The sequence below is a fragment of the Prionailurus viverrinus genome, chromosome B1 (assembly GCF_022837055.1).
Source record: "Prionailurus viverrinus isolate Anna chromosome B1, UM_Priviv_1.0, whole genome shotgun sequence".
NCBI lineage: Eukaryota > Metazoa > Chordata > Mammalia > Carnivora > Felidae > Prionailurus > Prionailurus viverrinus.
This window is the reverse complement of record NC_062564.1, coordinates 103,704,686-103,718,740: the sequence shown is the minus strand read 5'-3', so window position 1 is coordinate 103,718,740 and position 14,055 is coordinate 103,704,686.

Here is a 14,055-nt window from a genome sequence, read left to right as displayed (position 1 = left end):
TTAGGGTTCCTGGAACATAGTAAACACCGAATAATCATTAGCTATTGTTAATGTTATTATTCTAAATGATTATTGAACCAAGCACCACGACTAAAGTTAAATGCCCTGAAGGAAAAAAAAATTCAACCCATCTGAGCTATATGGATTAAGAACAGTGAATTTCTCAAAAGAGGTGCTGGAAAGAATAAAAGTTATATATATATACATATATGCTTACATATATATGCCTAATACATACTATCACAAAGCACAACATAAAAGTAAAATCCGAATAAAGGTGCGTAGAGAATGAAATAAATTTGTCAGAAAGGTAAGAGTGATTGTGTTTGAATAGTTGAATATTGGTATTTTTTTTAACTTCTATGTTTTCAAAAATGGCCATGACAAATATGTACTGGCTTTTTAATAATAAAATCACCAATCACCCATTCAACAAAATCTGGTGTAGTTCCTATCAGTGAGGCTCTCATCTGTTAGGAATAAGAGAGTGGGCAAGAGAAGAAACTGCTTGCCTGGGACAGCTCACTTTCTAAAGACAATAGCACTCTATTACTAATTAAAGGAAAAGGAAGCCTGGATTTGATGACAGAATTGTTGGCACAGTCTTAGCTCTGCTACTTCCAGCTGTGTGAGCCTCAGGAAGTCACTTAACATCTCTGAGCCTAAGTATCTTCAACTAAAAGGGGTAAAAGACCTACCTAACCAGATTACTTCCAGGACTAAGCAGAGTAATGGGCATGTGAGTGCTCTAAGATGTACAAATATGTAAGGTGTTATTATTTGGGATCTTCTAAGTTAAAAACAATATTGTCAAGTTATTTTTATGACACACTGTGTCTATAGAAGCACTAAATGATGCAATATTTAGATCCTTTTTATTGGACTTGTTTAGTAGTGTGAAAAGCTATCTGAACATAAAGTTGCATCTTTGGTTGTACTAGATGTAGAACCTGGATTTTAAACTATCCAAGATCTCTTTTATTACTTAAGACTGGAAACATGAAAGAATCTCTGGATAGAACTCCCACTCCAAGTTTTTATTATCTAGGAAAGTTGTCAGCTTTGTACCTCTCCTGAAATGCATCTCCTAATTCTGCCTAATTTGCTAAAGGTTTGAATGAATTGAAGCTATAATGAAATCTTCTTCATTGAAATATTGCTGCATACATAAAGTGTCGTTTTGTTCTGCCATTTCATTTTCTGCAAATATTATTTTCAGTTATTTCATGCAAGTAAAGCGTGCATAGAATTATTTATATTGTGAATCAGAATTTTGTTATTAAAAAGAACATTAGGGATTCTCTAATTTAATCCCTCACTTTACAGTTGAAAAAGCGGAGCTTCTGAAAAGCTAAATGGCTTCTGCCCACAGCCGGTGAGGCTGCCATCTGGACAGGGCCCCTGGGATCTGACTCTCAGTACAGCTTAACCAGGTTAGGGCTCCTTCAGGCCAGCCAGCGGGCCCAACAGCCTCTGCCCTCTTGGTTAAGTTTCCATTGGGTCCCTGGGCTAAAGCACCCAGGGCTATAAGAAATGAAACCTCAATAGTTACACTGTTAGAGGACATCAGCCTTCTTTCTCCATAGAAATAGTTACTATCAGGGCACCTGGGTGGCTCAGTCAGTTAGGCTTCTGATTTCCGCTCAGGTCATGATCTCATGGTTCCTGCATTTGAGCCCTGCCTCGAGCTCTGTGCCCTAAGCGTGGAGACTGCTTCTGATCCTCTGCCCCCCCCCCCCCCCCCGTCCCTCCTCCACTCGCTCTCTCTTTCAAAAATAAACATTAAAAAAAAAATTAAAAGACATAGTTACTATTTCTATGGATGAATTTCCTTAAAGTTTGCTTAATTGATTTTGTCTTTTCTTCCTCTTGGTCCCAGATGTGTTGTCACCCAAACGCTTCCCTTCTAATATTTAAGTTCTGGAATTCAAAAGCAGAGCAATAAAACATTTCCCTCTCAATTTGTCCTTTCAGGTTAGATTTCAAAGGAAACAAGAGGATATCTTCTGTAGTGTAAACCCTTACACTTAACTTTTAAAGCAGCCCCTGCCATTAGCTTATTGCTAAGATTCTGATTTTGCTCACTATTCTTTTTAAAAATTTTTTTTAATGTTTATTTATTTTTGAGAGACAGAGAGTGTGTGAGTGCGGAGGTGAGCAGTGAGAGAGGGAGACACAGAATCCCAAGCAGGCTCCAGGCTCTGAGCTGTGAGTACAAAGCTGTTGGCGGGGGGGGGGGGGGGGGGGGGGGGGGGGGGGGGGGGGGACTGACAAATCGCAAGATCATGACCTGAGCCCAAGTTGGAGGCTTAACCAACTGAGCCACCCAGGCGCTCCCCACCTACTATTCTTACTCGGCCCCCTAAATCTTTATCTTAGAGACAGAAAAAACAAAGCAAACAACAAGAGCTTCCAGCGGTGCTCCTGATGGTTTACAATGGTGTAGGAAAGTTCGGCTCTGCTAACACTACTGTAGCAGGAGAGACTCCGAAGGCCCCAGAGAACCCTGTGCTCCCGCTCTTTAAGGGCTGGCCTCTCCGGAAGGCCCCTTCATTATTCCACATGCGAGGAAACCCAGCAGCAGCATCCTCTCCTCCCCGCTGAGGTCACCCTTTTCCTTTGGTGTTGTTTATGGCTCCTTCTTGCTTTAAAGGATGGAGGATGTAGATTTCTGTTTCTGTACCAGCTCTGGCATTTATTGGACCTCATTGCCTTTGGCTCTGGCTGGCAGTGGTTTTAGTTCCACCCAGAGGCCTGCAAACAACTGGTGACTTCGTAAGGGTCACACAGTTGTTCTTCATGGTTACTGCTTCTCAGCACCTCAGGAAGGAGTGGGTCAGGACTAGTTTCCTGAAAGAGAACAGACTTTTTGATTAGGCACGGAATGCAGCTGAAGTGTGGCTAAAAGGAGAACTGACTTACAGGCCAGTCTCTCATTGTAATATTTTTATTGCAAATTGGTAAATGCTATTTCTAAAGGAAAGCTCCAATGTAAGTATTTTTAATGATCAATGTTATTACAGGTTGGAAACAGGTAGAGGAATAGATGTATGTATTCCTGACCATCACTTTTACCACTTAACTCTAAAGTTTATATTTGCATGTTGTTTAGATCACTAACAATACTTCTGAAAAATAATTTTGACTATCAGGTTAACGTTTGCTAACTAATTTTGAAATTGTGCCACTGAATGAAGGAGCCCAACAAAGGAAATATTGTAGGAAAAAAAAAAAACACTTTTGAATAGGAAGCCTCTGTAACTTGCTGTGTGACCCTGGGCAACCTGCTAATCCCTCAGAGAGCATTTCTTTGACTTTAAACTGGGGATGTTGTACTGGATTAGCTGAGAGAGCTCTTCCAGGATCAATTACCTATGTATTCTCGATCTCTGTGGTTTTTTGACTTGCTACAAATTACTTTGTGTGGATGGGTGAGGTTGTTTCCATTCTGTTTCCAAGTTGTTGACAAGGTATATTGTTTATTTCTCGTCGTTTTAGCCTGTTTTATAACACTGCAGATTTACAGCCCTTGTTTCGGGGAACCTACATTATCTGTATTACAAATGTGGAGGGTCACAGAATGTTGTTAATAAGTTAGGACTGAAACAGCAAGACCATTACATAAGCTTCTCAGAACAGGGATGTGTTAAAGAAACTAATCACAGAAGCTCAAGTCATAACATTAAGCAGTCCCAGAAGAGGGGCATTTACCCTCTATTGCAAACAGTGAATTATAGGTGGCCCTTGGTAAAGTGTAATTTTAGATAGTACATTTAAATGGTAGGGTTTGCCAGTTCCCCATGCACATGTTATTATTAAGACACACTTTTTCTTTTTTTATCGAAGGAATACATTTTCCATAGTTGTTTTGTGATGTAAGCAATAGGAAGTCATTGGATTTTACCACTTTCAAAATGCAAGTGTTTTCCAAGACTCCATTAGCTGAGTTTTCCAGGGACTCCATTCTAGTTTTTAAGTGGGAGAAGGACATGTGAGAGGAAACTTTAGTAATGTCAACACAAAGCAAAAATTGGAAGGCTAAGGTTTTCTTATCTGAAATCAGGTTTAGTTTCAATGCAGTTTTCTCTTTTGATCTTGATGTCTGCAATGGTGTCAGCAACCTTGAGTTTATTTATGGCTCCTTGGTATAATCTAGCTGTGTGTGAAAGCCTGGTACCAGGCTTCCCTAAATACCTTGGTGATAAAGGTCAGTCCAGAGCAGAAGTATGAGGAGAAGCAACTATCTTCACTCTGTTCTAGCAATAACATATCTGACCAAAGTTAGAAGTGGGCTTCTACAATAGATGAAAATTTAGAGGTGGATATGTAGATGTTTCTCTTATAGATATGTAAGATATATCTGCCTAAATAGGCATTCAAATAGGCCCTGGTAAGTTGAATTTGGGAAGAGATGGCTGAGGTCAAGACTAATAAAATTTAAAAGAAATGCAATGCTCCAAAGCAGCAATTTTTAATTATATCTTTGGGTCTGCACTCAAGGCTAATGTTCATAACCAAGAGAAGAAAGTCAACAACAGAGGGAGTTTCCACATTCATGAGTTTCTGGCACGTAGATTCTATACCTTTCTGAAAACTCAACTGACTCCCTTAACATTTTGACTTAACATTTGTAAAATTTCCTTAAACAATACAGTCTCCACCTAAACTTGAAGATCAAGTATTAAATACAGCTGAAATAACAGCCCTAAAGGTTGTTTTGTTTAGTAGCATCTTTCTTTTATCAATTGAAAATGATGAAGAGATATTTGTTTGGGTTTCTAAATTCCATTTGCTCTGTTAAAACAACACTTCAGCCAAAAGACCCTAATGAAAGTTTCCCTGTGACAAGCCTAAACAGTGATCCAAGAGGAGTGAAAAACCAAACTAATGAGAAAATGATGTAAAAGGCCAGCTCTCTGCTCTCCCCACGAGGATTTTAATTACAGAGAAATCAACAGCTGTGCCAGGGGTAACACAGGAGTGCTGGCCATGCAAAATAACACCTTGGAGTGGAATGAATTTGAAGTAAATGGGCTGGAAATATTGGCTTTCCAAGCAATCAACAACAACACATGAGGGGAAACATGGAGCCTTTAATTGGGTTAAGTGTGCTGATCCCAGACTTCTCTGTAGCATCTGATTCTGGTGAGTGTGCAGGTACTCGTGATTCCTGATTAAATGGCAAAATAATCTTTCACTTAAACTGTCCATCATAGATCTGGGAGAGTAAGATGATACTCGGGATGTTATAAGCTGTTGTATACTTTCTCCACCTATGAATGTTCTCCACAAGTGAATGTTCCCTTGACTTTATGACTTACTGTGGACATTTATTCTTTATTGTCATTGACTTTGTGTGCAGCTTTGTATGCTGAATATTTTAAATAAAATTTTTTTCTCAGTCTAGAGGGGCTTATATCCTGGTGCCTGAGTGGCTCAGTCAGTTGAGCGTCTGACTCTTGATTTTGGCTGGGATCATGGTCCCGAGGTCTTGAGATTAAGACCCATGTCGGGCTGAGCTTGGAGCCCACTTGAGATTCTCTCTCTGTCCCTCTGCCCCTCTCCCCTGCTCTCTCTCTCTCTCTAAAATAAGAAGAAAAAAACATATATTTTTTTAACCTTCTTGTTCCTTTCTATGTGAATGTTACAGTGAGCTTAGATAAATTACCTAAAACATGTTCTTATTAATCAGCCCACTAATGAGAAGTCCAGATATGCCAATGAGTACCTGAAATACTGTTGTGTCAACCAAAAATGTCACGGGATTTCTCAAATGGGTTCAACATAGTAAAATCATGCGTCATCCAAAAGAAAAGAGAAACTGTTTTCAGCTTTTTTGACTAGAGAGTAACCCAGAGCTTTTATTATTACTTTAATTTTTTACATGAGTATTGTAATACCCCTCATTTCCTTGAAGGTTCTGTTACACATTGCAAAAGGAGAATCACTCCTGTTGAGGAATTAATCCGCACTTTAGTTCACCAATAAGGAGTGTGGCAAGGTATGGTCCTATTCCCTTACTCAGACCTTCTCACTCTGGCCCGGGGATAACAATACAGAGGCAGAGAACTTCTACATTTTAACATATATGCACATATCAGAGTCAGGGTCACAGTCTCTCAATCCCTGAAAAACAGGGCTACAATCTTTCAGTTCCTTTTACTTCCTTTTCTTATTTTATTTAAATTACATCTTAATGATTGAAACTGCTTCTAAAGAATTGGATGCTTTCTTTTCCCTTTCCTCCCCAAGCTAAAATATTTAGGATTCAGAAAATATTTGGGCTAGACTTTGGCTCTCTTGGCTGTACATTGCTACTGTTGGAGCCAGGAGTAACCTCAGTAGGTATCTGCCTCAGCTAGGTTGTCAGGAAGAATAGCTGAGTGTTGGCTAGACTACCCTTTCTGGAAAGGCAGCGATGGTATCTGGTTTTATTATTATTATATACCAAATATAATATATGTCAAATATTATATACCAAATACCTAGCAAAGTGTCTGGTCCATAGACAACACTTAGTAAGTATTTGATGAGTGAATGAATAAAAACAAAAACAGAGGTGCCTGGATGGCTCAGTCAGTTGGGCATCTGACTTCAGCTCAGGTCATGATCTCACGGCTGTGAGTTTGAGCCCCTCACTGGGCTCTGTGCTGGCAACTCAGACCTTGGAGCCTGTTTCAGATTCTGTGTCTCCCTCTCTCTCTGCCCCTCCCCTGCTCAGGCTCTGTCTCTCTCTCTCCTTCAAAAACAAATAAACATTAAAAAAAATTTTTTTAAATAAAAAGCAAAAGCAAAACAAAACAAATACAGTGAGTTTGGTTTTATAATGGTTTGTATATTCATTTATTCATTCAGCAAATATTCAGTAACCTCATACAGTGGATATATCAATTAAGGTACTTAGGGATATATGTAAACCTAGAACATTCTGGTGGATTCACTAGGAAACTATATTTTTATAGTTCAATACTAGGCCATGCTGGAATCATTTTTAAGCTTTTTCTAAGGTCATGAGGCAACATCTGCTTCTTTTAATATATTCTATTTTTTAGAACAATTTCCGATTTACTGAAAAATTGTGAAGATAGTACAGAGGTTCCTATATACCTTATACCCAATTCTCTTATTATTAGACTCATATATTACTATGGTACATTTGTTGCAATTAATGAAACAATATTTGTGCATTATTATTAACCAAGGCCCATACTTTACTGATATTCTCTTAGTTTTTACTTAATGTCGTTTTTCTTTTCCAGAATCCCATCCAGGATACCACATTATATTTAGTCATCACTCCTAAGGCTCCCCTTAGCTATGACACTTTCTCAGGTTTTTCTTGTTTTTGATGATCTTGACAGTTTTGAGGAGTACTGGTCAGGCATTTTGTAGAACGTCCCTCAGTTGGAATTTCTCTGATGATTTTCTCATGATTAGGTTGGGGCTATGGGTTTGGGGGACCTGGGAAGGCAATGGAAGATCATGTCAGAGTACTTGCTATCAAGATCACTTATCACTGTTGATGTCGGCCTTAATAACTTGAACCCCAAATTCATATATTGAAAACCTAATACTTAAGGTGATGGTATTAGGAGGTAGGGTCTTTGGGAGGTGATTAGCTTGTGAGGGCAGAGCCCACATGAATGGAATTAGTGTCCTTATAAAAGAGACCCGGAAGGCTATCTCATCACTTCTGCCACATAAGGACACACTGAGAAATTGGCAGTCTGCAACCCTTCATGGGGCCTTCACCAGAATCTGACCAGAATGGTGCTCTGATCTTGTGCTTTCAGCCTTCAAAACTGTGAGAATTAAATTTCTGTTGTTTATAAGCTGCTTAGTATGGTATTTTGTTATAGTAGTCCACATAGACTAAGACAGAAACCAACATCTGGGTGTTAGCTGTGCTCATTGCTACTGGGGTAGCATTGCTTCTGGACCCTCTCAGCTGAAAGAGCATGGAAACATAAGCGTATATGTCAATCCATGTTATTAATTTACTTTATATAATATATATTATATATTATATATGTTAATGTTAATATTAATTAATATAATATTAATAATTATATTAATAAGTATTAATATATTAATTATTAATATTATATAATTATATATAATTCAGTATATATTTTTCAGTATATATATACTGAATATATGTAATATATAAAATATTATATATTATTTATATAATATTAATGATTATATTAATAATTATTAATATAATATAAATTATTAATTATTAATTAACATTATATAATTACATATAATTCAGTATATATAAAATATATATAATTCAGTATATATTATATTAATATTATATATACTATATAATATTAATTATTATAATTAATTATTAATATTAATTATAATAGCATCTCCAACTCTGTTCCATTACCACATGAATCACTCTAGCCTCCTCTTCTCCTGGCTTATTTGTAAACTCCCATTCTGACAGCAAGAAACCCATCTTTTTCCATCTGCCATACATTTAATCTAATTGTATAATTCCAGTATACATGCTTAACAGTATCAGAATTAATACTCCACTGAGAAATAACGTTATCAACTGGACCACAGTGCTCATGTAGTTTCTTTTGCTTTTAGTCTTACACATATTTTCAAAGGTACCTAGGTCAGAAACTTCCCCACCCCCATCCCCTACAGTGGGATTGTTTCATACATTTGTAATACAATTAGATTCTCTGGTCAAAATTTGTATTCCATTCTGGGATTCCCTGGCCTCTTAAATGATTTCTGAAAATTTGCATATGTTAAGGTATACTGTTAGAATATAACAAAATAAAAATAAAGTGTTCGACTCATGTGATTTAAAAAACAGGATTAAAGCAAAGAAAGCAGAAGGAAAAAAGAAATAGAGTTAACATTAGAAATTCACATAACGTAAAAGCCAGAGGAGGTGGTTCAAGATGATGGCATAGGAAGGTACTGAACTCACCTCCTCCAACAGGCACACCGAATCAATAGCTACATATGAAAGAATTCCCTGAAAAAGACCTGAAAACTAGTTGAACAGCTCCTTCACAACAAATGGTAAAAGACCCACATCAAAAGGTTAAGAGAGGCAGAGAAGCTGTCTTGCAAAAAACTCCACCCCAGTGCTGTGACCTGGAGTTTCTTCCTGAGGAGCAAGGGGTTTGTGCCTTACCTCAGGCACCCAATCCTTGGGTCTTGCAATGGAGCGATGAGCCCCAAAATGCCTGACTCTGAAAACCAATGGGAATTAAAGACAACAGACCCAAAGAGAAACAGGGCTGTTGGGAGCTGAGATCCTTCTCAATTAGAGCCAGGGGGAGGGGTGTGGGAGGGTGTAGGCAAAATTGGTGAAGGGGGTCAAGAGGTACAAACTTCCAGTTATACAAGTCATGGGGATGTAATATACCAAAAGGAATAATAAGAAAGAAAGAAAAAAATTAGAAGATTAATGACAGCAGAAGATGCTTTCTTTGAGAAACATAAACAATAGATAAGTTCTTGGGAAGCTTTTAAGAAAATAACAAGATACAAATAATTTGAGAAATAATAAAGAAAATAAAACTATATATAGAGAGAATAAAGACTATAACATAACACTATGAATAACTTTGGAGCAATGCATTTGAAAATGTAATGGCAAGTTATAAAGGAAAACATGAGTTAAATTTTGATTGAAGAGGAAATAGGAAAACTGAGTAGAATATGATCAGTAAATAAATAGAATAAGTAGTCATAAGGCTCCAAAGAATAATAGAACCAGATGGTTCCCAGGTGTGTTTTATCAAATATTTAAGAAACTAATAACCCTTAATATTATACAAATTGTTGCAGAGCTTAAAGAGAAAAGGAAAGCTCCCCAATTAATTTTGTGAAGCAAAGATAACTTTTGTAAGAAAAGCAGACAAAGGCAGTAGGAGAAAGAAAAATTAGAATGCATTCTCATTCTGGAACACGAGAGCATAAATCTAAGACAAACATTTTATGGTTATTATATTCTATACATGCTTTTTGTAAATAACTTTATATCCTCTGTGTATTTACATAAAATACATATAATTTTTTTGTAAATACATATAAATCAGAACTTGTACAACAAACCAGATGTTGGCATAAACTGAGTATTTTATCTTACCCAAAATGCAGATGCAGTAATAATTTTTATTATATACTCTTTAACAATACTTTTCAATTCTTAGTTTAGTCCACTATAGGTCCCTTGAGAGTAGTTTCATTTTACTTTTTTATGGTCGCTTTGTTTAATCAGAATTTGGAATGAGCATGAAATGGTAATATTAAAGCTATCTGCTCAAGCTCTTTTTTGAGAAATGTGTGTTATCCTAAGTGAAGAGGTAACGGAGGCAAGCTCGAAGGACCAAAAATTGAGCTTATTTGAGAAGAGCAGAGGAATTGCAATTTGGGAAATGCAAAATGAAGCAATCTACAGGGAAGCCGTTGATGATCTGGCGTTGGGTGGGGGGTTGTCTGGGAGTGCTGGGGGGTTGGGTGGGAGTGCAAGAGCAGGAAGTCCAGCCAAGGTCCAGTCAGTAAGTTCATTGGCTTGAGGATGGGGAGAGATTCTTGTCAGATATTCACTGGCCCAGGAGATAAGCTTTGGTTTTCTAGAAGTCAGGCATTTATGGGAAATTGGTCTCTCACTTCTTATTTTCCTGAGGGCACATGTGAGAGGTTCTCCATTTCATATCTTCTGGTTCCATTTTAGATTGAGATCCTTTCACAGGTGTCTGTCTCTACATTTACCTCCCAGGTGATGGAGATACTAAACCCTGAACCTGGGTCTTGGCTGTCTTTTGTCAGCCCCCTCCCTGAATGCTCCAAAGGCAGCACACACTGGAGAAAGCCTTAAGGGGACTTGCCTGTGTCGGTCATTTCCCCCCCCCCCCCCAGGACAGAATTGTTTGGGAGTAATGGTAAAAATATAAGAGACTTTCCTTCCTCACTATTCTTTCCCCAAACAGGAAACTGATTACAGCTCAAGACACATGCAGAATGGAGAGTCCTTTGAAAGGACTCCATTTCTTGCTCTTATTGGATTAAGTGAGTGTCTGTGTGTGTGTTGGGGGGGGGGGTGTGGTAGGGGTTTGTGAGGTTGATAGTAAAAGAGAAACCAGGGGGTAACCTGCTTTTAGCCCAACCTCTATGTCACATGGGCTCATGGACAATTTCTATGTAGATGGTCAGCTTCACTTGCCAAATGTCAGCTTGATTAGTGTGGAACAGAAACACGGATCATCCCAAATGATGTTTAATAGAAATGTTAACATAAAAGTCTCTTAAACTGGGCTTTCGAATGTTTCCTTTGAACTTACATTTGACTATATTTGTTTGTTTCTTAGAATTCTGTATGCATTAACCCCTAAGCAACGTTCCATATTGTGGGAGGGAATACTCCCACAAAGATACTGATGAAATAGAAGATGAAGACAAGGTCTGACCACGTGTTGCTTGTGTTGAAGAGAAAATTATTCTGACATTTGTTAAAAGGGTAAGTCAGACTTTATTCAAGACTGATATTATAGGTCCAGAGACCACTGCAATGGGGTTTGCAATAGGGGAGAGAGATCATTTTGGATCCAGATGTAACAAAGAGAAGTAGGGATATACAGTCAAGTAGCAGGGTGGGGAAGGGGTCTGTTGATAGAAAATGGCTATGGGAGTATGGTCATTCTGGTTAAACTCCCCTAACAGGATTCTGGCTGAAGGCAAACCAGGAGGAAAAGATATTATCTTTGGGGTGGTGAGGGATGAGAAGTTTGGTCAGCTATTAAAACCTACCAGATATTCAGGGTGGGGATTCTGTCTAAACTGAGCAGAATTCTTGCAAAAATTGGCCTATGCAGGAGACACCTGGGTGGCTCAGTCGGTTAAGCATCTGACTTCGGCTCAGTTTATGATCCTGCAGTTTGTGGGCTCAAGCCCCGCATTGGGCTCTGTGCTGACAGCTCAGAGCCTGGAGCTGCTTCAGATTCTATGTCTCCCTCTCTCTCTGCCCCTCCCCCTCTCATGCTCTGTCTCTCTTAAAAATAAACATAAAAAAAAAATCGGCCTATGCAGGACCTACCAGGACACTGGTTGTTTGGGTTTTTTTTTTGTCTTTGTTTTATTGTTTTGTTGTTGTTGTTGTTGTTGTTGTTGTTTGGGGTTTTTTTGACACTGAAAGTCCAGGTTTTAACAGCTTAAATGACAAGCCTCTTGAGAGAGGTCCAAGAGAATCTTTGTCACTGACTGGGAGAGAAAGTTCACGTGCAACCACGAATGCAAGAGAGGTAGGTGCTGGTTCAGCACTGACTTTGAGGATGGAGGTCACCACCATGTGTTTATGCTGATACACACTTCGCACATCTGAGGAGAATGTCTGGGAAGAAGCGATGTTTTTTAAAAAAGAATGAGATCAAGCTGACACGGAAGGTGGGCCAAAATATCAAGTTCAGTAATACAAGCCAGTGATGAAACTACTGTATTGAGTATAATTCCATATTTGATGAAAATGAGTGATTATAATAAATATTAGTTTATGTACAGGGAAGTAAAAAGCATTGAAATGGGAACAGAATTGCTAAAAATAGTTTTCTTTGGAGACTGAAATTATAGTGAAGATTCAAGTTTCATGTTATGTGTTTTTTAATACCAAATGTTGCCTTAGCAATTAGGAGAAAATATTTTCAAAGTGGTGGGGAAGGAGGCTGAGGGGCAGAAGGGCCCTCATCCCTCCTTAGCATTGTCTAAGAAAGAGCACTACTAAGGAAGCCACATCAACTAACTTACTAGCCCCAAAGGCAACACCTGAATCTCCCTCCTTCATGCAGGGCACAAAGTTTACCCCACCTGGGATTCAGGCAATAGCTATGGGGGCTTTGTAAGTGCCAAATACATAGGAAGAATTTGTATGGGAACAAAGATATAAGAAGGTGAATCAGAAGAATATTAATAGTGGGGCACCTGGATGGCTCGGTTGGTTCGGTGTCCGACTTCGGCTCAGGTCATGATCTCGTGGTTCACAGGTTCAAGCCCTGCTCTGTGCTGACAGGTCAGAGTCTGGAGCTGCTTCGGATTCTGTGTCTCCCTCTCTCTCTGTCCTTCCTCTGCTTGCACTCTGTCTCTCTCTCTCTCTCAAAATAAACATTAAAACATTTAAACAAAAGAATATTAATAGCAAGTACCTAATGTGAAAGCAAGTCCTTTAAAAAACATTTTTTTTAACGTTTATTTATTTTTGAGACAGAGAGAGACAGAGCATGAACGGGGGAGGGTCAGAGAGAGGGAGACAAAGAATCCAAAACAGGCTTCAGGCTCTGAGCTGTCAGCACAGAGCCCTATGCGGGGCTCGAACTCAAGGATCATGAGATCATGACCTGAGCCGAAGTCGGACATCCAACCAACTGAGCCACCCAGGCGCCCCAGTCCTTTTTAGAATGAACACTAGTCACCATCCTTTAAAAGTAAGCTTGTTCCAATGGACTTCATGGAAACCAACAAGCAAGGGATAAGAGTCATCCCTTCCAGCATTGGCTTATCTATAACCTTGGATTTGACACTGTGCTGTATCTTTTATTAGCCGTATGACGTTGGGGAAGCAACCTAATTAACCTCTCTGATCTTTGGTTTGTTTCTTCATCAGTAAAGTGTGGAAAACAGTAGTCTCTACCTCATAAGACTGTTGTGTGAATTAATGCCATAATGCCTCAGCTCAGGGCTTTACATATAATGAAGGCCTAGTAAATATCTGCCATTAAAAAAAAAAGAACTATAACAAGTATAAGGACAAAACTGAAACAAAACTAAAAACAACCACAGACAACTCTTTATATGCTAAAACACAAAGGCATTAAATAAAGGTTTATTGGCATCATATTACAGACACATATTATATCATATGTGAGCATTACAGTAAATTCTATATAATAAGATATATGTATAAGGAAACCGCCAAGCAAGGTTGTTGTGGTGTAGTATAGGACACCATTAAAATGGAAACATTCCGCCCAGTAAGAGGAATTTAGCAATACTTTGTGAATTATTTCTCGTCTGTCTCTAGCTCTC